Source organism: Neoarius graeffei, chromosome 8 (genome assembly GCF_027579695.1).
Source record: "Neoarius graeffei isolate fNeoGra1 chromosome 8, fNeoGra1.pri, whole genome shotgun sequence".
Classification (NCBI taxonomy): domain Eukaryota; kingdom Metazoa; phylum Chordata; class Actinopteri; order Siluriformes; family Ariidae; genus Neoarius; species Neoarius graeffei.
Genome location: NC_083576.1, coordinates 56671233 through 56695120, shown reverse-complemented (window position 1 = coordinate 56695120; position 23888 = coordinate 56671233). Strand labels below are relative to the sequence as shown.

Sequence of the window (23888 nt, the reverse complement as noted above, 5' to 3'; positions counted from 1 at the left end):
AACCCAGTTAAACAAATGAGACAAAAATATTATACTTGGTCATTTATTTATTGAAGAAAATGATCCAATATTACATATCTGTGAGTGGCAAAAGTATGTAAACCTTTGCTTTCAGTATCTGGTGTGATCCCCTTGTGCAGCAATAACTGCAACTAAATGCTTCCAGTAACTGTTGATCAGTCCTGCACACCGGCTTGGAGGAATTTTAGCCCATTCCTCCATAAGAACAGCTTCAACTCTGAGATGTTGGTGGGTTTCCTCACATGAACTGCTCACTTCAGGTCCTTCCATAACATTTCAATTGGATTAAGGTCAGGACTTTGACTTGGCCATTCCAAAACATTAACTGTATTCTTCTTTAACCATTCTTTGGTAGAATGACTTGTGTGCTTTGGGTCACTGTCTTGCTGCATGACCCACCTTCTCTTGAGATTCAGTTTATGGACAGATGTCCTGACATTGTCCTTTAGAATTCACTAGTATAAGTCAGAAGTCATTGTTCCATCAATGATGGCAAGCCATCCTGACCCAGATGCAGCAAAACAGGCCCAAACCATGATACTACCACCACCATGTTTCACAGATGGGATAAGGTTCTTATGCTGGAATGCAGTGTTTTCCTCTCTCCAAACATAATGCTTCTCATTTAAACCAAAAAGTACTATTTTGGTCTCATCCGTCCACAAAACATTTTTCCAATAGTCTTCTGGCTTGTTCACATGATCTTTAGCAATCTGCAGATGAGCAGCAATGTTCTTTTTGGAGAGCAGTGGCTTTCTCCTTGCAACCCTGCCATGCACACCATTGTTGTTCAGCGTTCTCCTGATGGTGGACTCATGAACATTGGCTAATGTTAATGTGAGAGAGGTCTTCAGTTGCTTAGAAGTTACCCTGGGGTCCTTTGTGACCTCGCCGACTATTACATGCCTTGCTCTTGGAGTGATCTTTGTTGGTCGACCATTCCTGGGGAGGGTAACAATGGTCTTGAATTTCCTCCATTTGTACACAATCTGTCTGACTGTGGATTGGTGGAGTCCAAACTCTTTAGAGATGGCTTTATAACCTTTTCTAGCCTGATGAGCATCAACAACACTTTTTCTGAGGTCCATGTGTTGTGAAGATCAGACTTTGATAGATCCCTGTTCTTTAAATAAAAAAGGGTGCCCACTCACACCTGATTGTCATCCCATTGACTGAAAACACCTGACTCTAATTTCACCTTCAAATTAACTGCTAATCCTAGAGGTTCACATACTTTTGCCACTCACAGATATGTAATATTGGATCATTTTCCTCAATAAATAAATGATCAAGTATAATATTTTTGTCTCATTTGTTTAACTGGGTTCTCTTTATTTACTTTTAGGACTTGTGTGAAAATCTGATAATATTTTATGTCATATTTATGCAGAAATATAGAAAATTCTAAAGGGTTCACAAGCTTTCAAGCACCACTGTGTGTGTGTGTTTGTTTGTATATATATATATATATATATATATATATATATATATATATATATAGTGTGTGTGTGTGTGTGTGTGTGTGTATACACATACACACTTCTTTAAGTGTGTTGTGTTGTAGCACAGGGCATGTGATGCATCAGTGCGGTAGTGTTGGAGTAGAAATAGTGCCTGCGGTTAGTGCATGTTAGTGCATGCTGCATGTTGCTTCTGCTTGCTGCTCTCTGCTTTCAGCTACCGCTGCCGGCTAGCCACCTCTTTCAGGGGGCAAAAAGAGGAGCCAAGTGCGTAAGTCTCCTCTGCCAGTACATAGCCTCTCCATTGCCAAGACTCGTACATGCCTCCTCGTGGCCACACATGGTAACTGGTTCCCTGCGGTTCCAGGCAAAGTTGTACGGGATCTCGGAGTAGCAGGGGGCCCCAGAGACGCGGCATGCAGGCCCACTACAGTGTGGACACGCCCTGCTGCCCGTCAACCCCTGTCCCAGCTATGGGTAAATAGTAAAGACCTCAACGGCGGACCAGTCGGAAGATTGCAACAGGGAGACGTACCACAACGGCTGAGAAGGTGGATGAAGGCTGCAACAGAGGGTGTCCTCCAGTTGTCTTGGACTCCATGCCACTGGATCCAGGCCTTTCTCTGCCAAGGACCATGTGGTGGCTGCAGGCGCATCAGTCTCCCCACGTTAAAAGATGCCACGCACAGGCATCCTCCTGAAAGGAAACCCATTCCATTTCACATCCTGGATACAAAGCCCTGTGGCGATCGGGAAGTGGTGATGGGGGCAGGATTGTGTAGTCTGGCAGCCCCTAGCCACAACCTGGCACACAGGTGGTGGGTGCAAGAAGATCGCTAAGCTCTTGGATGAGGCAGAAAGAGCTTTTCGGTAGCTGCACCCATGACTGAGCAGCCCTTTTTAGGATCCGCTCTGCTCACCCCAAGAGGGGAGAGGGTTAGAAAAGGTACCCTAAACATAGCCTGCCTCTTATTACCCTGTCTGGACTACCGCATCCAGAGGGGTCACCACCATGCGGTCAGAAACACAAATTTCATTTTGGAACCTGGAATGTGTGAACCCTCACAGACAACCAAGCCAGTGATTGGCCCGAGAGACGAACAGCCATCATCTCCAGGGACCTAAAAAGATTCCGAATTGGCATCGCAGCTCTCTCTGAAACCCGCCTGGCTGATGAAGGGCAGCTGAAGGAGGAAAAAGGGGGCTATACTTTCTTCTGGAAAGGGAAGCCTGTTGATGAGCCGCAAATCCATGGTGTGGGTTTTGCCATTAAGAACAACCTCATCAACCAGCTCCATGAAATTCCTGTAGGCATCAGCGAGCGCTTAATGACTTTATGCCTGATGCTTTCTAGCAGTCAGATGGCCACTGTTATTAGCACTTATGCCCCAACACTCAATGCGCAGCAGGATGTAAAGGAGGCCTTCTATGATGACCTGGACACAATTCTATCCAAAGTCCCCAAGGAAGACAAACTAATCCTTCTTGGAGACTTTAATGCCAGAGTTGGGCAAAACCACGATCTATGGAGAGGCACGCTGGGGAGAGAAGGGGTTGGAAACACTAAATCCAATGGCTTAATGCTGTTAAACAAGTGCTCCGAATATGACCTGGTCATCACCAACACCCTTTTTCATAAAAAGAACAAGTTCAAAACATCTTGGATGCATCCCCGCTCAAAATGCTGGCATCTCATCGACTATGTCATTGTCCGCTCCCAGGACCATCAAGATGTACTCAGCACGAAAGCAATGACCAGTGCTGATGAATGCTGGACTGATCACTGCCTCATTCGCTCCACCATGTCTATCCATCTGATGCGGAAATGGAGGCACCAAAAAGGACAGCCTCGACAAAGGTTCAACATTGAGCGACTGGGAGAAACAGCCTATCAACAACAGCTGCAGGCAGCCATGAGTGCAGACTTGCCAGATCAGTACCCCATGGATATTGAAAAACATTGGGATACCCTCTCTTCCACCATCATGAACTCCTGCAAAACCATCCTTGGTCAGAAGACGCGGAAACATCAAGACTGGTATGATGAGAATGATACCGAAATCCAGCGGCTTATCAACATCAAGCGGAAAACTTTCATCACTTGGCAGAATGACATCAACTGCAATGTTAAAAGAGAAGCCCATGCTAAAGCGAAAGCAGCTGTTCAATCAAGGGTTAGGGCACTCAAGAACCAGTGGTGGATGAAAAAAGCCCTGGAAATCCAACAGCTTGCTGACTCTGGAGACGCCAGAGGCTTTTTCGAAGCCACAAGAGCCGTATATGGACCTAGCCATCGTTGCCTGACCCCCCTTCGCTCTAAGGATGGGCTCTCCCTGATGAAGGATAAAGAGGCTATAACACATAGGTGGAAGGAGCACTATGAAGAGCTTCTGAACAGAGACACTACCCCTGACTTTGAGGCCCTGGACGAACTCCCTCAACTGCCCATCATTGAAAGTATGGGAGAACTACCCAGTTTGGGAGAGGTACAGGACACCATCAGGAAGATGAAAAACAACAAGGCTCCTGGGCCTGATGGTATCCCAGCTGAGGTTCTGAAAGAAGGCGGGCCTGTCCTTCTTGAACACATCCACACCCTGCTTGTCAAAATATGGGAAAAAGAGGAAATACCCGCACAGTTGAGGGATGCCTTAGTCATCTCCCTCTTCAAGAAGGGTGACAAGGCAGAATGTGGGAACTATCGAGGCATTTCCCTCCTTTCCACCGTAGGAAAGGCATTAGCCAGGGTGTTGGCCAACAGACTTGCCCCCCTGTCAGAAAGCACTCTTCCTGAGTCACAGAGCAGATTCCATCCAAACAGAGGCACCATGGATATGATCTTTGTTGCTCGTCAGCTGCAAGAAAAGTGCCGAGAACAGAATCAACCTCTATACATGGCCTTCATAGACCTCACTAAAGCCTTTGATTCTGTTAACCACCAAGCTCTATGGCTGGTCCTGGCAAAAATTGGCTGCCCTGATAAGTACATCCGAATCTTGAGGCTGCTACATGACAACATGTCTGCCACTGTATTGACTGGCTTTGGAGATGAAACCGAACCATTCCGGGTTGACACAGGAGTTAAACAGGGATGTGTTATTGCACCATCACTGTTCTCCATCTTCATTGCCAGCATCCTCCATCTTACAGGGAACCAGCTGCCACAGGGAGTCAAAATTATGTATAGGACTGACGGACTTCTAAACATCAACAGATTCAGGGCCAAAGGTCAAACCACCACCGTATCCATCACAGAGCTGCAGTATGCAGATGATAATGCTATTGTAGCCCTGTCAGAAGAGGACCTACAGTGCACCTTGACTGCTTTTGCTAAAGCATACAAACAGCTTGGTCTGGCCATAAACATCAAAAAGCCTCAAATCCTCTACCAGCCACCACCTGACAGCATCACTCCCCCAAACATCTTTATTGAAAACACCAGGTTGGAAAATGTGGACCACTTCCCATATCTTGGCAGCCTTCTGTCATCTAAAGCCACCATTGATGAAGAGATACACCACCGCCTTAGTTGCACCAGTGCGGCATACTCAAGACTAAAGAAAAGGGTGTTTGAAAACCGTGATCGCCAGTCAAAGACCAAAATCCTAGTCTACAAAGCAGTACTGCTCCCCACTCTCCTGTATGGGTCAGAAGCCTGGACCACATATACAGTGGTGCTTGAAAGTTTGTGAACCCTTTAGAATTTTCTACATTTCTGCATAAATATGACCTAACACATCATCAGATTTTCACACAAGTCCTAAAAGTAGATCAAGAGAACCCAGTTAAACAAATGAGACAAAAATATTATACTTGGTCATTTATTTATTGATGAAAATGATCCAATATTACATATCTGTGAGTGGCAAAAGTATGTGAACCTCTAGGATTAGCAGTTAATTTGAAGGTGAAATTAGAGTCAGGTGTTTTCAATCAATGGGATGGCAATCAAGTGTGAGTGGGCACCCTGTTTTATTTAAAGAACAGGGATCTATCAAAGTCTGATCTTCACAACACATGTTTGTGGAAGTGTATCATGGCACGAACAAAGGAGATTTCTGAGGATCTCAGAAAAAGCATTGTTGATGCTCATCAGGCTGGAAAAGGTTACAAAACCATCTCTAAAGAGTTTGGACTCCACCAATCCACAGTCAGACAGATTGTGTACAAATGGAGGAAATTCAAGACCATTGTTACCCTCCCAGGAGTGGTTGACCAACAAAGATCACTCCAAGACCAAGGCATGTAATAGTTGGCGAGGTCACAAAGGACCCCAGGGTAACTTCTAAGCAACTGAAGGCCTCTCTCACATTGCCTAATGTTAATGTTCATGAGTCCACCATCAGGAGAACACTGAACAACAATGGTGTGCATGGCAGGGTTGGAAGGAGAAAGCCACTGCTCTCCAAAAAGAACATTGCTGCTCATCTGCAGTTTGCTAAAGATCACGTGGACAAGCCAGAAGGCTATTGGAAAAATGTTTTGTGGACGGATGAGACCAAAATAGTACTTTTTGGTTTAAATGAGAAGCGTTATGTTTGGGGATAGGAAAACACTGCATTCCAGCATAAGAACCTTATCCCATCTGTGAAACATGGTGGTGGTAGTATCATGGTTTGGGCCTGTTTTGCTGCATCTGGGCCAGGACGGCTTGCCATCATTGATGGAACAATGAATTCTGAATTATACCAGCGAATTCTAAAGGAAAATGGTCAGGACATCTGTCCATGAACTGAATCTCAAGAGAAGGTGGGTCAGGCAGCAAAACAATGACCCTAAGCACACAAGTCGTTCTACCAAAGAATGGTTAAAGAAGAATAAAGTTAATGTTTTGGAATGGCCAAGTCAAAGTCCTGACCTTAATCCAATCGAAATGTTGTGGAAGGACCTGAAGCGAGCAGTTCATGTGAGGAAACCCACCAACATCCCAGAGTTGAAGCTGTTCTGTACTGAGGAAGGGGCTAAAATTCCTCCAAGCCGGTGTGCAGGACTGATCAACAGTTACCAGAAACGTTTATTTGCTGTTATTGCTGCACAAGGGGATCACACTGTGTTGTGAGGCACTAGTTCTTTAAGTGCGCAGGGATACGTTACGTTAAGTAGGCCCGTTTGCAGCAAGTTCAGGCATGACAACTAGGTTACAGCTTGTGTGTGTAACTTGACATAAAGGTCACTCAATAAAGTGCCTATCTTTATATGAAGCATCCCGCTCGATTCTTTTACATGGTGTCAGAAGTGGGATCGAAGTGAAACCCGAAGATGGCGAAGTTTCCACCCCCTGAGAACTTTGATTTTACTCGTCCTGAACTGTGGCCAGAATGGCGCCAGCGCTTCAAACGATTCAGGATAGCAACGAAACTGCACAAGGAAACAGAAGAGGTACAGGTCTGTACACTGCTCTATTCACTCGGAAAAGAAGCTGAACATGTTTTCAAGACATTTAGTTTTGCTGAGGAGGGAGACGAGAATAAGTACGAGGCTGTCTTAGAAAAGCTGGACAATTACTTTGTCCCTAAAGTGAACGTCATTCACGAACGAGCTCGTTTTCACCAGAGAATACAGAAGCATGGGGAGAGCGCAGAGGAGTACATTAGGAGCTTGCATGAAATGGCGGAAACCTGCTCGTTTGGAGGAAACAAGAACGAAAATATCCGCGACCGGTTAGTAGTCGGCATATTGGATAAAGAACTCTCTGAAAAGTTACAGTTGACATCTGACTTGACACTCGACAAAGCTGTTGAATTAGTGCGTCATTCTGAACAAGTAAAAGGGCATGTTAGTGAGCAAGGCGCCTGTGCTAGCTGTAGCACACAGTTAGATGAAGTGGCTAAGAGGGGGCAACGACCGGCAGCGAACACAGAGCGCCGCTATGATCAGCAACAAAAAGTAGGCGCGAAACTGACACATGAATGGAGAGGAAGAACGTGCTACAGGTGCAGAAAATTTCATGCTAGAGAAGACAGATGCCCAGCGAGAAATGCCGAATGCCACTCCTGCAAAAAGCGGGGACATTTCGCTGCTGTCTGCCGTTCCTACATTGTCAACGAGGTCAGCACACATGCAGAGGGCAACGAGCAGACCCCAACAGAATACTACTTGGGCGCAATCACACAGGTGACTGATTCAAATGATGCTTGGACTGTAAAATTACCCATTCTTGGAGTTCTTGTGAACTTTAAAATTGATACTGGAGCAGATACGAGTGTCATATCAGAAAAGACTTTCGGCCTTATGAACAACAAGCCAAAGCTTAGGAAAGTTGAAACCGTACTGGATAGCCCAGGGGGCAGGCTGAGCTGTTTAGGCTATTTCATAGCAAATACCAAGCAAAAGCAGAAGCGGTTCAGGTTTAAAGTGCATGTGCTTAGTGGAGATGGTAGCCATCTTCTGGGGAGGAATGTAGCAGAGGCAATGGGTCTAGTTAAGCGCATTGCAGAAATAAAACAGCGGAAGACCTTCCAACCTACAGAGGTTGGAACCCTGAATGTAAAACCAGTTAAGATTACGCTGAAGGAAGGGGCGGTTCCATATAGCGTGACAACAGCAAGGCGTGTGTCTGTGCCAATGCTCTCTAAAGTCAAGGATGAACTAGACCGCATGGTAGTTAGTGGGGTTATCACAGAAATTAAAGAACCAACTGAGTGGTGCGCAGCAATGGTACCAGTACTGAAGAAAAACAAAGAACAGATTCGAATATGTGTGGACTTAAAGAAATTGAATAAAGCCGTGAAGAGAGAAAAGTTCATCCTGCCCACCATTGATGACATCCTGCCTAAGCTAGCCCATGCTAAAGTGTTCTCGCTGCTTGATGCGGCAAGCGGTTTCTGGCAAATACCATTAGAGCCTGAGAGTGCCAAATTGACCACGTTTATCACCCCATTCGGGAGGTACTTTTTTAATAGACTCCCTTTTGGGATCACCAGTGTCCCCGAAATTTTCCAGCGTGAAATGACTGAACTCTTGAAAGACATAGAGGGCGTAGTAGCGTACATGGACGACATCCTAGTCTTTGCAGAGACGGCTGAGCTACATGAGGAGAGACTGCAGAACACCCTCGATACATTAAGGAAAGCAGGACTGAAGCTGAATCACGATAAGTGCCTCCTTCGCCAGCGGCGGCTCAACTACTTGGGTCACTGCATTGACGAGCATGGAATCCAGCCGGATGAATCTAAAGTTCAAGCCATTACCCAATTGCAACCACCTAACAACGTCCACGAGCTCAGGAGGATCTTGGGAATGATTCATTATCTTGGCAGGTACCTCCCACACCTGTCAGACATCACTAAGCCGTTGACTGACTTGTTAAAGACTGAGGTAATATGGGGGTGGGGCACAGCACAACAGGAGGCCTTCAAAAGAGTGAAACAGCTTGTTACAGAGGCCCCTGTGTTAGCATTCTATGATGTGAAACGCGACACTGTAGTTAGTGCTGATGCAAGTAGCTATGGACTGGGCGCAGTCCTACTGCAGTCACATGATGGACAATTAAAGCCTGTAGCTTACTGCTCCAGAACAATGACTGATACTGAAAAGCGCTATGCGCAAATTGAAAAAGAATGTCTCGCTGCAGTCTGGGCATGTGAAAAGTTTTCCAAGTACTTGTATGGCCTTGACACATTCACACTACAGAGCGACCATAAACCACTCATTCCACTGATTAACAGTAAAGACATAGACTCTGTGCCCATGCGGTGTCAGAGACTGCTGCTGCGCATGCTTAGGTATAACCCAACAGCTGAGTACGTACCTGGGAAGCAGTTGGTCATCGCAGACACCCTCTCTAGACATCCTCAGCTGGAGATGACTCGGGACGTCGCGGAGTTGACCAGCGAGCTGGAGGCGTATGAGGAGGCCGTTCGAGACGCATGGCCCGTATCCCCCAGCAAACTCGACATGATCAGACAGAACACACTCAAGGATGATGAGCTGAAGTCGGTGGAACATTACGTGCTTGGAGGATGGCCGCAGTATTCTTCTGAAGTGCCTTTAAAGGTAAAAGCCTTCTACTCACACTGTGACCAGTTGACAGTCTCACAAGGCCTAGTATTGTACAACAACAGGATAGTGATACCTAAGAGCATGAGAATGGAGATCTTAGAACGCATACACGATGGCCACCAAGGAATTGTGAAGTGTCGTGAACGAGCTCAGTGCAGTGTGTGGTGGCCGGGTATAAGCAAGAACATCCAGGAGAGAGTGAGCACCTGCAACGTCTGCCAAGAGATCAAGCCCACTCAGGGGAGGGAACCCCTTCTTTGCACACCACTTCCAAGCCGCCCATGGGAGAAGGTGGCAGCCGACATTTGCCACTTCGATAATAAGAACTTTCTAGTAGTGGTAGATTACTTTTCAAGGTACATTGAAATCGCTCACCTCAACAACATGTCAACAGAGACAACAGTAGCCAGTTTGAAAAACATCTTTGCCAGATGGGGCTGCCCAGTTGAACTAATTACTGACAATGGCCCCCAATTTATGGGAACTGTTTTTGCCCACTTTGCTAAAGCATTTGATTTCAGGCACACCACCACAAGTCCCCACTATGCACAGGCCAATGGGGAAGCAGAAAGAGCCGTGCAGACAGCTAAATGGATACTCAGACAAGCCGACCCTGCTCTAGCGCTGCTGTCCTACAGGGCAACGCCATTGCAGGCAACAGGAGCAAGCCCTTCACAGCTGATGCTGGGCAGACAAATCCGTTCTACGCTTCCTACGCTGGAGGCTAACCTACAACCTGCGTGGCCGGACTTCCAGAAAGTGCGGCAGCGAGATGACCTTGCCAAGCTGCGCTACAGTCATGCCTATGACTCCAAGTACAAGGCGAGGCCGTTGCCTGAGCTTCAGCCTGGCACCCGTGTTTCAGTAAAGCTGGACAACGAGAGGGGATGGACCAAATCAGCTTCTGTGGTGCGGCAGCACCACACGCCACGGTCGTACATCTTTCAGACGGGGAATGGTGAGTTGCGGAGGAACAGACACCACCTCAGACCAATTCTGCCAGCCACGACAGCCCTTCAACAAGAACAGGGGCCGGTAGGTCCAAGCGCACAGAACGAGGAGAGTGACTCACAGATTGACAGGCCAGCAACACCCGACACTGGGAGCCCAGTCCCTCCCGCTCCCTCTACGCCTGTGTTCCCTGAAACTCTGAGACGCAGTGAGAGAGCTGTGAAACCACCAGACAGATATGGAGACTATGTGTAGAGTGCCTTAACCTACCGCAATATCAGCAAAAGAACTTAAATGAGTTGGAATGGTTTCTGTGTTTAAAAAAAAAAAAAAGAAAAAAAAAAGAGAGCCTGTTCCTGTTGATATATAATGTATTGACTTGTTCGAGGACAGAAGGAAATTGTTTATTGATATTGCATATGGTAAACAGTTCACATAAAGAAGATATCTTTAATACAGAAAGTTAAGGAATATTGCATTCTAGATGTTCATGAAATGTAAGAATATTTTCCAGGTTAAATTTCTACTGTTTACACTCATTCATATCTTGCAGGTCTCAACAGACTCAAAGAAAGGGAGATGTGTTGTGAGGCACTAGTTCTTTAAGTGCGCAGGGATACGTTACGTTAAGTAGGCCCGTTTGCGGCAAGTTCAGGCATGACAACTAGGTTACAGCTTGTGTGTGTAACTTGACATAAAGGTCACTCAATAAAGTGCCTATCTTTATATGAAGCATCCCGCTCGATTCTTTTACACACACCAGATACTGAAAGCAAAGGTTCACATACTTTTGCCACTCACAGATATGTAATATTGGATCATTTTCTTCAATAAATAAATGACCAAGTATAATATTTTTGTCTCATTTGTTTAACTGGGTTCTCTTTATCTACTTTTAGGACTTGTGTGAAAATCTGATGTTTTAGGTCATATTTATGCAGAAATATAGAAAATTCTAAAGGGTTCACAAACTTTCAAGCACCACTGTAGTAGGCACCTGAGAGCACTCGAAGCCTTCCATCAAAGATACCTCCGGAGAATCCTCAGGATAAGCTGGGAGGATCGCCGAACAAATACCAGTGTCCTGGAGGAGGCTGGCATCCTTACCATCACAGCCATCATCGCACAACACCAGCTCAGATGGACTGGCCATGTCATCCGAATGCAAGACTATCGGCTACCCAAACAAGTCCTGTACTCACAGCTTGTACAAGGGAAACATGCTCCAGGAGGCCAAAAGAAAAGGTACAAAGACAACATTAAAGACAACATCAGGAAGTGCCATATACCCCTTAACACCTGGGAGACTACAGTGAAGAACACGCCTGCCTGGAGACAAGCGGTTCGAGAGGGGGCTGCACAATACAACAATGATCTCCACAGTGCTGCAGAGCAGAAGCGCAAATGGAAGAAAGGGATCACCTCCACCAATAATGTTCCACCAAAACCCATAACTACCCCTACCCACATTGCCCCAAAGTATGTGGGTCCAAGATTGGCCTCTTTGCCCATCTGAAGACCCATAAGGACCATGAAGGAGGACAGACATACTCGACTACGAGTGTCCGCCGATGATGATTATATATATATATATATATATATATATATATATATATATATATATATATATGCGCATGTGTTCAGGAAAACCATGTACAGAGAGAATGTTTGTTGATTAAGAGCATCTTTAAACTCACTTTTTAGCCTGACAGTGCAACGTTATAAGGAAACCCAACCCAGAGCTTTAACCCTGTTTTAAGTTGATCCTCTGAACAAGAAGCCTGAGCACACATCATCCATCTAGTTTCTAAACGGGCTCAGTGAATAGCTGCTCCTGGGCAATGCCAATAACAGTATACAGTCCTTTTCTCTGACCTAAATCTCCTTTGTATTCTGAGATATCATCAATCTCTTATCGATCACCTTCTGGTATAATTAGAGGAGAAAGCAATGTTTGGAAAGCAGTGGTTATTTTATTTTTCAGAAGAAGGCAATACGTTTTTTCTGATCAAAGCACAGAAGGGAGAGCAGTAATAGTAGATGGCAGGAAGTGTGAATGGAACCTCAAATGATTAATTTCCAAACACCATGGAAATTAAACCATAAAACAATAATAAAGCTACTGAGAAAATGACAAACACAAAAAATATTAAATTACAAAACCCCTAAACAACAAACAAACAAACAAATCAAACAAACTATTCAGAGGATATCATGTCTAATGGTCTACTGTCACAGCAAAAGCAGCTAGAGATTCAGAACAGTCTTGGTTAACATGGATACACAAAACACAATTTCCTTTTGATTGATAAATAAGCACACATGTTTACAAACATTTTTTCTCATGATGCTAAAAATATTTCACAATTTATAGGTATTCAAAATTATATCGGCAAATGTACATTTTTAAAATATCCGTACATTGGACTGTAAAACAATTGCTGGATTCAATTTTGAATTTCTTACACTCTCCTGTTACATTTATTTTTTATTTATCAATTGACAATTAAATAGGTAGCAACTGCATAACTAATGATTTCCATGTGGTATAATAATGCTGCACAACACAGTTGTTAAAGCTTGTTTCCCTTGTTACATTATTTTGTTGTACATCTCTCCCTCATGTTTGTAAATATGATTCTTTTAATGTATCTCCCACTGAGTGGTCAAGGCTTTATGTTTTATGGTTTATCCATCCATCCATCCATCCATCCATTTCAGATTCTTATAAATGCCAGCACCTGCTGATTATGACAGTTCTCAAGTCTCATTCTGAGAGTATTATATAACAAACATAAGACCATTAGACCTATTTGTAGACAAATTTATTATTTCAAGCTTCAAATAGTCTTATTCAGAACAGAAATACACATCATTGAGCAGTAAAATAAAACAATTCTAAGTTGTTGTTTTTTTAATGTGACAGATGCAAGTACAGTGTCCTCCTTGATTATTAGCACCCCTTGTAAAGATTATTCATATTTGTATCCCAGTTAATCAGGAAGTCTTGGATTACAGCTTGAAAGTTCCTACAAACTCCAATCAGCTCAAAAATGTAGAATCAAAATGGAAAACATGCTTCAGTTACACTGTCTTGACTACAGTGGCATGCAAAAGTTTGGGCACCCTTGCTGAAAATGTCTGTTACTGTGAATAGTTAAGTGAGCAGAAGATGAACTGATCACCAAAAGGCATAAGGGTAAAGATGATACATTTCTTTAATATTTTCCACAAGATTACATTTTTATTTCCATCATTTACAGGTGTAAAGTACCAAAAAATAAAAAGGACCTGAAGCAAAAGTTTGGGCACCTGACATGGTCAGTACTTAGTAGCACCCCCTTTGGCAAGTATCACAGCTTGTAAACACTTTTTGTAGCCAGCTAATAATCTTTCAGTTCTTACCTGGGGGATTTTCGCGCATTCATCCTTGCAAAAGGCTTCCAGTTCTACAAGTTTCTTGGGCTGTCTTGCATGCACTGCTCTTTTGAGATCTATCCACAGATTTTCAATGATGTTTAGGTCAGGGGACTGTGAGGGCCAGGGCAAAACCTTCAGCTTGTGCCTCTTGAGATATTCCATTGTAGATTTTGAGGTGTGTTTTGGATCATCGTCGTATTGTAGGACCCATCCTCTTTTTAACTTCAACTTTTTTACAGATGGCATGATGTTTGCTTCCAGAGTTTGCTGGTATTTATTCGAATCCATGCCTCCCTCAACCAATGAAATGTGCCCTGTGCCACTGGCTGCAACACAACCCCAAAGCATGATCAATCCACACCCATGCTTAAGAGTTGGAGAGGTGTTCTTTTCCTGGAATTTGGCACCCTTTTTTCTCCGAACATACCTTTGCACATTGTGGCCAAAAAGTTCTATTTTGATTTCATCAGTCCACAGGACTTGTTTCCAAAATGCATCAGGCTTGCTGAGATGTTCATTTGCAAACTTCAGACACTGAATTTTGTGGCTAGGACACAAGAAAGGTTTTCTTCTGATGACTCTCTCATGAAGATCATATTTGTTCATGTTAGGATTTTGCTGGGATTCGAACCTGGTTCGCTGGTGTGATAATCCAGCAAACCCCCACTAGGCCACCAGGGGGATGACTCAAGTGCAGAGGCGTGAGGCGGAAGTAGAAAAGTATCAAAAAGTTTATTTACAAAATGTACAAGCCACAGCAAAAAACAAAAGTAATCCAAAAGCTCAGAAGATAAAGGGAAAATAAAAAAAATATCCAAAAGTTCAAAGTCCAAAAATAAGAAAAGGCAAAAATGCAAATGCTCAGAAGATCTCAAAAATGGTAAAAACAAAATTCAAAAAGGTCCAAAAAGAAAGCAAAGTACAAAAACCACAAAGACACAGGCAGGGAACATGGAACAGAGGGAACTAGCACTAACAGGCATAGCATAGGAAAAAGACTCCGTGACAAGGGAACAAACAGAGGGGTATTTATACACACACTAATTAAGGAACAGGGCGGGGCAGGAAACAGGCAATGAAGACAAACACAAAAACACAGTGGCGGCCTCTAGAGGCCAAAACAAACATGACAAGATGGAAATAACAGCGGCCTCTAGAGGCCAAAACAGTCCCAGTCCTAACAGCCCCCCCCCCAGGAGCGTCTCCTGACGTTCCCAGGGCGATCCGGATGGGCTGAATGGAAGTCCCGGCATAGTCCTTTATCTAGAATGTCCCGGGCGGGGACCCAACAGCGTTCCTCAGGGCCATAGCCCTCCCAATCTACTAGATATTGAAGCCCGCCGTGGATCCCGGCGGGAGTCAAGCAGGCGATGCACGGTGAACACAGTCTGACCCTGGAAGATGCAGGGGGGTGGGGGGTTCCTAGGGGCAGGAGCATACATGGACGTCAGTACAGGCCGCAACAGGGAAACATGGAATGTGGGGTTGATCCTCAGAGTTCAGGGCAACTGGAGCCGGTAGGCGACAGGGTTCACCCTGCGCACCACCTTGAAGGGGCCAATGTAGCGAGGAGCAAGCTTGCGGTTCTCCACCCGCAGCGGAAGGTCCTTAGTGGACAGCCAAACCCGCTGCCCAGGGCAGAAAGCGTGGGCAGGTCTTCTATGGCGGTTGGTCGGAGTCTGGTTGGTTCTGGAGGTCTGGATGAGGGTCTTCCTGACCTTGCTCCAGGTCTTGCGACACCATCTCACATATTGGTTGACCGAGGGCACTCCCGCGTCCTCCTCCTGGTCCGGGAACAGAGGTGGCTGGAACACGAATTGGCACTGGAAAGGCGACAGCTTGGTGGCCGATGACTGCAGGGTGTTGTGGGCGTACTCTGCCCATGGCAGCCAGGTGCTCCACGATGTCGGGTTATCCATAGCCAGGCCTTGCAGGGTGGTTTCCAGGTCCTGGTTGAGCCTTTCCGTCTGGCCATTGGACTGTGGGTGAAACCCAGAGGAGAGGCTGGCAGTGGCTCCGATGACCTTGCAGAACCTGTGCCACACTCGGGAGGAGAACTGGGGCCCTTGGTCTCAGACGATGTCCTGCAGGAGACCAAAGACTCGGAGGACATGAGTGAATAATAGTTTAGCAGTTTCAAGAGCAGAAGGGAGCTTTGCACAGTGGTAAAAAGCGGCAGGCCTTGGAGAATCTGTCAACTATGACCAATATGACAGTGTTACCTTGTGACTCAGGGAGACCCGTGATGAAGTCGACTGCCACGTGGGACCAGGGATGCCGGGGAATGGTCAGAGGATGCAGGAGACCCTGGGGGTGCCGTCGTGGGTTCTTGCTTCTGGTGCACACTTTGCAGGAAAGGATGAATGACCTCACTTCCTTCTCCATGCTAGGCCACCAGAAGCGCCTTCTCAAAAAGTCCAGGGTCCTTCAAGCTCCCGGGTGGGCGGTGAGAGGGGACGAGTGACCCACTGGATAACCTTGGCCCGGGCTTGATGTGGAACGTACAAGAGGCCCGGTGACCCCGTCCCAGGACCGGGGTCCTGGCTTTGGGCTCGTCGGACGGCCTCCTCAATACCCCAGCGGACAGGGGCCACAATCCGGGACACAGGGATAATAGGCCCGACTTCACTCTCCCTGTTGGTGGCAGAGAACAGCCTGGACAGTGCGTCAGGTTTGGTGTTCTTGGAGCCGGGGCGGTACGATAGGGTGAAGTCAAACCGACTGAAAAACAGGGCCCACCTACAGTGGTGCTTGAAAGTTTGTGAACTCTTTCAAATTTTCTATATTTCTGCATAAATATGACCTAAAACATCATCAGATTTTCACACAAGTCCTAAAAGTAGATAAAGAGAATCCAGTTAAACAAATGAGACAAAAATATTATACTTGGTCATTTATTTATTGAAGAAAAGGATCCAATATTACATATATGTGAGTGGCAAAAGTATGTGAACCTCTAGGATTAGCAGTTAATTTGAAGGTGAAATTAGAGTCTGGTGTTTTCAATCAATGGGATGACAATCAGGTGTGAGTGGGCACCCTGTTTTACTTAAAGAACAGGGATCTATCAAAGTCTGATCTTCACAACACATGTTTGTGGAAGTGTATCATGGCATGAACAAAGGAGATTTCTGAGGACCTCAGAAAAAGTGTTGTTGATGCTCATCAGGCTGGAAAAGGTTACAAAACCATCTCTAAAGAGTTTGGACTCCACCAATCCACAGTCAGACAGATTGTGTACAAATGGAAGAAATTCAAGACCATTGTTACCCTACCCAGGAGTGGTCGACCAACAAAGATCACTCCAAGAGCAAGGCGTGTAATAGTCGGCAAGGTCATAAAGGACCCCAGGGTAACTTCTAAGCAACTGAAGGCCTCTCTCACATTAACACTAGCCAATGGTCATGAGTCCACCATCAGAAGAACACTGAACAACAATGGTGTGCATGGCAGGGTTGCAAGGAGAAAGCCACTGCTCTCCAAAAAGAACATTGCTGCTCATCTGCAGTTTGCTAAAGATCACGTGGACAAGCCAGAATGCTATTGGAAAAATGTTTTGTGGATGGATGAGACAAAAATAGAACTCTTTGTTTTAAATGAGAAGCGTTATGTTTGGAGAAAGGAAAACACTGTATTCCAGCATAAGAACCTTATCCCATCTGTGAAACATGGTGGTGGTAGTATCATGGTTTGGGCCTGTTTTGCTGCATCTGGGCCAGGACAGCTTGCCATCATTGATGGAACAATGAATTCTGAATTATACCAGCGAATTCTAAAGGAAAATGTCAGGACATCTGTCCATGAACTGAATCTCAAGAGAAGGTGGGTCATGCAGCAAGACAACGACCCTAAGCACACAAGTCGTTCTACCAAATAATGGTTAAAGAAGAATAAAGTTAATGTTTTGGAATGGCCAAGTCAAAGTCCTGACCTTAATCCAATGGAAATGTTGTGGAAGGACCTGAAGCGAGCAGTTCATGTGAGGAAACCCACCAACATCCCAGAGTTGAAGCTGTTCTGTCCGGAGGAATGGGCTAAAATTCCTCCAAGCCGGTGTGCAGGACTGATCAACAGTTACCGCAAACGTTTAGTTGCAGTTATTGCTGCACAAGGGGGTCACACCAGATACTGAAAGCAAAAGTTCACATACTTTTGCCACTCACAGATATGTAATATTGAATCATTTTCCTCAATAAATAAATGACCAAGTATAATATTTTTGTCTCATTTATTTAACTGGGTTCTTTATCTACTTTTAGGACTTGTGTGAAAATCTGATGATGTTTTAGGTCATATTTATGCAGAAATATAGAAAATTCTAAAGGGTTCACAAACTTTCAAGCACCACTGTAGCCTGTCATGGGTTCAGTCTCTTGGCTTGCTGGAGGTACTCCAGGTTCTTGTGTTCCGTCCAAACCAGGAATGGATGTTGCGCTCCCTCGAGCCAGTGCCTCCACTCCTCAAGGGCCAGTTTGACCGCTAGCAGTTCTCGATCCCCCACATCGTACTGGGACTCCACAGGACTCAGGCAGTGGGAGAAGTATGCGCAGGGGTGCAGCTTTCCTTCCAAACGTTGAGAGAGCACCGTGCCGACATCGCTGTCCGAGGTGTCCACCTCCACGATGAATAGTTAGGAGGTGTCCGGGAGGACCAGAATGGGTGCCGTGCAGAAGCGGTGCTTGAGGTCTTTGAACGCCTTTTCCGCCTGAGGAGACCAGACATAAGATCCACCTGTCCCTTTGGTGAGGTCCGACATGGGTGCTGCTACAGAACTAAAGTTCCTGATAAACTTGCGGTAGAAGTTAGCAAATCCTAAGAACCGCTGAACCTCTTTGACGGACTTGGAAGTGGGCCAGTCCCGGGCCACCAGGGTCTTGGCTGGGTCCATTTGGAGTTGGCCTGTCCGTACAATAAAACCCAGAAAGGAGACCTCAGGAACATGAAATTCGCATTTCTGGGCCTTGGCGAACAGATTGTTCTGTAGCAGCCTCTGGAGAACCTGGCGGACATGGTGGCGGTGTTCCTGCACGGTCTTGGAAAAGATAAGGATGTCGTCGAGGTAGACAAAAACGTACAGGTTAATCATGTCCCTCAAGACATCGTTGATTAGGGCCTGAAAAACAGCTGGTGCATTGGTGAGTCCGAAGGGCATCACCTGGTATTCGTAGTGCCCAGACGGGGTGTTAAAGGCAGTCTTCCACTCGTCTCCCTGTCGGATACGGATGAGGTGGTATGCGTTCCGTAGGTCCAACTTGGTGAATACGGTGGCGCCTTGGAGCAGGTCGAAAGCTGTGGACATCAGTGGAAGGGGATATCGGTTGCGCACAGTGATCTTGTTCAGGCCCCTGTAGTCAATACATGGTCGAAGCCCCCCATCCTTCTTGCCAACAAAGAAGAAGCCGGCACCAGCAGGTGAGGTGGAGGATCGAATGAACCCAGAGACCAGGGCGTCTTTGAGGTATTCCTCCATGGCCTTGCGTTCTGGCTGAGAGAGGGAAAACAGTCTGCCACGAGGAGGGGTAGTCCCAGGGAGCAAGTCGATGGCACAGTCGTAGGCCCGGTGCGGAGGAAGAACGGCGGCCCTGCTTTTGCTGAATACCTCCTTCAAATCCCAGTACTCTGTGGGAACTTGAGATAGCTCGGTGAGATCAGGGGGCTCGGCAGGAGAGACAGGAGAGTTAGAGAGCAGACAAGAGGCATGGTATGCAGGGCCCCATTCCACAACCTGGCTTGTTACCCAGTCTATGCGAGGGTTGTGGCGGGTAAGCCAAGGAAGGCCTAGAATCACTGGGAACTCTGGTGAAGGAATCAGGTGCAGGGGTATTTCTTCCTTGTGACCTTGAGACTGGAGGAAGACTGGAGAAGTTACTTGGGTGACTCTTCCGTCACCTAAGGCTTGGCCATCCAGGGCAGACACAGACAGTGGGACTTCAAGAGGTGCAGTCGGGACATTGATACTTTGGGCGAAGTGAACATCCATAAAGTTTCCAGCCACCCCGGAATCTAACAAGGCTTGACAAGAGTGGATGGACTCACCCCAGGAGATGGAGACCGGGATGTAAACTCCTTGGCCAGGAAGTTCAGGAGAGAGGGTAGGCCCCATCACAACCCTCCCTCGGCTGGACGGGGCGGTCCTTTTCCTGAGAGTTTGGGACATGATGCTCGGAAGTGACCAGGCTTGCCACAGTAGATGCAGCACTTTTCCCTCCTTCTGCGCTCCCTCTCAGATGCGGAGAGGTGAGTACGACCCACTTGCATGGGTTCTGGACAGTCACTGGAGGAGGTAGACGGGCTCCAGGTAGAGGCAGGGAGGCCGGGGAGGCTCAGGACTTGGCGGCATTCTCTCATCCTGTTGTCCAGATGAGTAGAATGTGAGATCAGTGTTTCGAGGTCACTAGGGCATCCGATAGAAGCCAGACCATCTTTGATGGGTCAGACAGACCATGGTGGAAGGCTGACACCAGGGCAATCTCGTTCCATCCACTTACTGCTGCGAGCGTCCGGAACGAGACGGCATAGTCTGCATCTTTACTGATGTCTGCTTGATCGAAGACACGAAGCATCTTCTCAGTAAACAGCTGGAAATCAGAGCACTCGGGTCCCTGTCTCTGCCAGATAGCAGTGGCCCAGGCCCGCACCTTACCAGCTAGCAAGGTTATCACAAAGGCAATCTTGCGGCGATCCATAGTGTAGGTGGTAGGCTGAAGCTCAAAGGTGAGTTGGCACTGGGTAAGGAACTCTCAACACTCACTGTGCTTGCCGTCATACCTCTGTGGTGCAGGAAGGCTGGGTTCACGAGGTGAAGAAGGCAGCATGGCAGAAGGCACTGGAGCAGATGGTGGAGCAGGAGCAGAATCAGGCGGAGGAGATGGGGCAGAGAAGTCAGCTGTGCCAGGGTTTTGCAGTACCTCTTGGCGAGCAAGGGTCTCACGTTGGCCATGGTGGATCCGAGGCGTGTTAATGCAGCCATCATTCCCTGAAGGTTGGCCGGGTAGACAGATGAAGAAGCCTCTGCTGAGTCGGTCATGACAGAGTCTTTCTGTTAGGGTTTTGCTGGGATTCGAACCTGGTTCGCTGGTGTGATAATCCAGCAAACCCCCACTAGGCCACCAGGGGGATGACTCAAGTGCAGAGGCGTGAGGCGGAAGTAGAAAAGTATCAAAAAATTTATTTACAAAATGTACAATCCAAGGCAAAAAACAAAAGTAATCCAAAAGCTCAGAAGATAAAGGGAAAATAAAAAATATCCAAAAGTTCAAAGTCCAAAAATAAGAAAAGGCAAAAATGCAAATGCTCAGAAGATCTCAAAAATGGTAAAAACAAAATTCAAAAAGGTCCAAAAAGAAAGCAAAGTACAAAAAGCACAAAGACACAGGCAGGGAACATGGAACAGAGAGAACTAGCACTAACAGGCATAGCAGAAAAAAAAAATGACTCCGTGACAAGGGAACAAACAGAGGGGTATTTATACACACACTAATTAAGGAACAGGGCGGGGCAGGAAACAGGCAATGAAGACAAACACAAAAACACAGTGGCGGCCTCTAGAGGCCAAAACAAACATGACGATGAAAATAACAGCGGCCTCTAGAGGCCAAAACAGTCCCAGTCCTAACAGTTCAGGTGTCGCTGCATAGTAGAACAGTGCACCACCACTCCAGGGTCTGCCAAATCTTTCTGAAGGTCTTTTGCAGTCAAACAGGGGTTTTTATTTGCCATTTTAGCAATCCAATGAGCAGTTCTTTCAGAAAGTTTTCATCTTCCAGACCTCACCTTGATCTCCACTGTTTCTGTTAACTGCTATTTCTTAATAACATTATGATCTGAGGAAACAGCTACCTGAAAACACTTTGCTCTGTTCTTGTAGCCTTCTCCTGCTTTGTGAGCATCAATTATTTTATTATTCAGACTGCGAGGGAGTTGCTTAGAGGAGCCCATGGCTGTTGATTTTAGGGACAAGTTTGAGGAGTCAGAGAATTTATACAGCTTTGAAATCTGCATCATCTGACCTTTCCTAACAAAGAATTTGAACAAGCCACAACTCAATAAGCTAATTAAGGTTTGGAAGCTTGGTAAAAGTTACCTGAGAACTCAAATGTATTGGGGTGCCCAAACTTTCGCATGGTGTTCCTTTTCTTTTTTCACTCTCCAATTGCACAAAACAAAAATAATACACAAATCCTGCATAAAACGCTGAAATGTCTTGTCTTTACCTTTATGCCTTTTGGTGATCAGTTCATCTTCTGCTCACTTAACTATTCACAGTAACAGACATTTTCAGCAAGGGTGCCCAAACTTTTGCATGCCACTGTATAAATGTAGTATATTTATAGTAATGTAGTAATTGTAGTAAAACTATTTTGTTTTACTAGATTTACTACTTTTATTATTTTTATTACTTCAGTTTTAACTTTAGATTTTTATTTAGTTTTACTACATTTACTACTTTTATTCCCTTTTGGGGCACTTTTTTGTCATGTGTTTGCTGAGTATATGTGTTATTGTTGTGTGTAAGAAGAGCAGCAAAGTAAGAATTTCATTGCACTGTCTGAACCTCTGTGTTTTTACCATGCATATGACAATAAACTTCTTGAAATATTGAAATGTAATTTTGAGGGGTGCCAATAATAGTGGCACATGTGTTTTTTGTTGAAAAGGATTATTTCTTGATGAGGGATTTGTTTTTCTCTGAATAAATGTATTTCAATTAAAGGTTGGATTTTTCTAATTTTTTTCAGTGTGAGATGAAGTTACTTCACCAAAAGGTGAATTTTTTTAACCCCCTTTTTCAAAACTAATCCTTACAAGGGGTGCCAATAATCATAGAGGGCACTGTATAAATAATAATAATAATAATAATAATAATAATAATAATATCATCTTAGCATTAAGTAAAAAAATAAAACATTGTGTGGCTGAGAAAAACATGGGCCTAAAGCAAGAAATTTATTTGTGAACTGTTTTGTGTGCTTATGTTGAATTCAGGGCAGCACAGAGGCGTAGTGGTGAGCACTGTTGCCTCACAGCAAGAAGGTCCTGGGTTCAAGCCCAGTAGCCAATGAGGGCCTTTCTGTGTGGAGTTTGCATGTTCTCCCCTGTGTCTGTGTGGGTTTCCTTCAGGTGCTCCAGTTTCCCCCACAGTCCAAAGACATGCAGGTTCGGCTAACTGGTGGCTCTAAATTGACTATAGGTGTGACTGTGAGTGGTTGTTTGTCTCTATGTGTCAGCCCTGCGATGAACTGGTGACTTGTCCAGGGTGTACCCTGCCTCTCGCCCATAGTCAGCTGGGATAGGCTCCAGCTTGCCTGCGACCCTGCACAGGATAAGTGGTTACGGATAATGGATAGATGTTGAATTAAACTATCAAAAACAGCAGATTTCCAAGCATTAAATTAATTATTCCAGTATTTCTTTGTGCCCAGCTGGAATAAAATGCACACAGAGGACAATGTTGGAGAGCATGCCAAAAACAGCAAAACCCCATTGTGACTTATGGCTAAAATGGTTCTCAAAGTAAATTGCTGCCTGGGGTTGCACTGGATAGAAAAACTACATACAATGAAATAGAAACTCCAGAAGGTGCTCAGGTTAGAGGCTTTTACGTTAACAATGAGAATGATAGTGAGATCAGCTTTTCTGTCAGCTACTAAATGAAGTTATGGATGGCTGCCCAGGACTCCATTCTGCCTGCATGTATTCCAGGCATCCAATTTGCACAGTAAACTCTAAATAGGAGGATTAGTCCAAAGAATATCACTATCTGCAGTTGCCGTCCACAGGCACCCAAGAGTGAAACTTTCACAATTTAAACCGTTCTGTAAAATGCACAGCATTGCTTCTATGATATTTGCAGCTAATACATTTCCACCCACACCTTTGCCTCCTGAGTACTCTCAATCCCAGACATCATGGGAAAGATGGCAGCAGCTGTGCCTTAAACTACTGATACAGTCATCACTGGGCAGGAGGAAAATGTGTAATCTTGTTTATTCTTTTCCTTCCTGCTGCTGTCTCCACCTCCATTTCTTGCTTACT

General features: G+C 45.5%; 1 protein-coding gene across 4 annotated transcripts in view; it reads right to left on the bottom strand.

Moving 5' to 3' along the window:
* Window positions 1–23888, bottom strand: part of pigg (phosphatidylinositol glycan anchor biosynthesis class G) — a 427330-nt gene that overhangs the window by 5748 nt on the left and 397694 nt on the right. The window contains exon 15 of one of the 4 annotated variants that reach the window (XR_009655236.1): window positions 22733–23082. The exons of the other annotated variants lie outside the window; for them this stretch is intronic. The gene's annotated coding sequence lies outside the window, so the exon portion shown is untranslated. Of the gene's footprint in view, window positions 1–22732; window positions 23083–23888 lie in introns of those variants that run through there. 4 annotated transcript variants of the gene reach the window in all.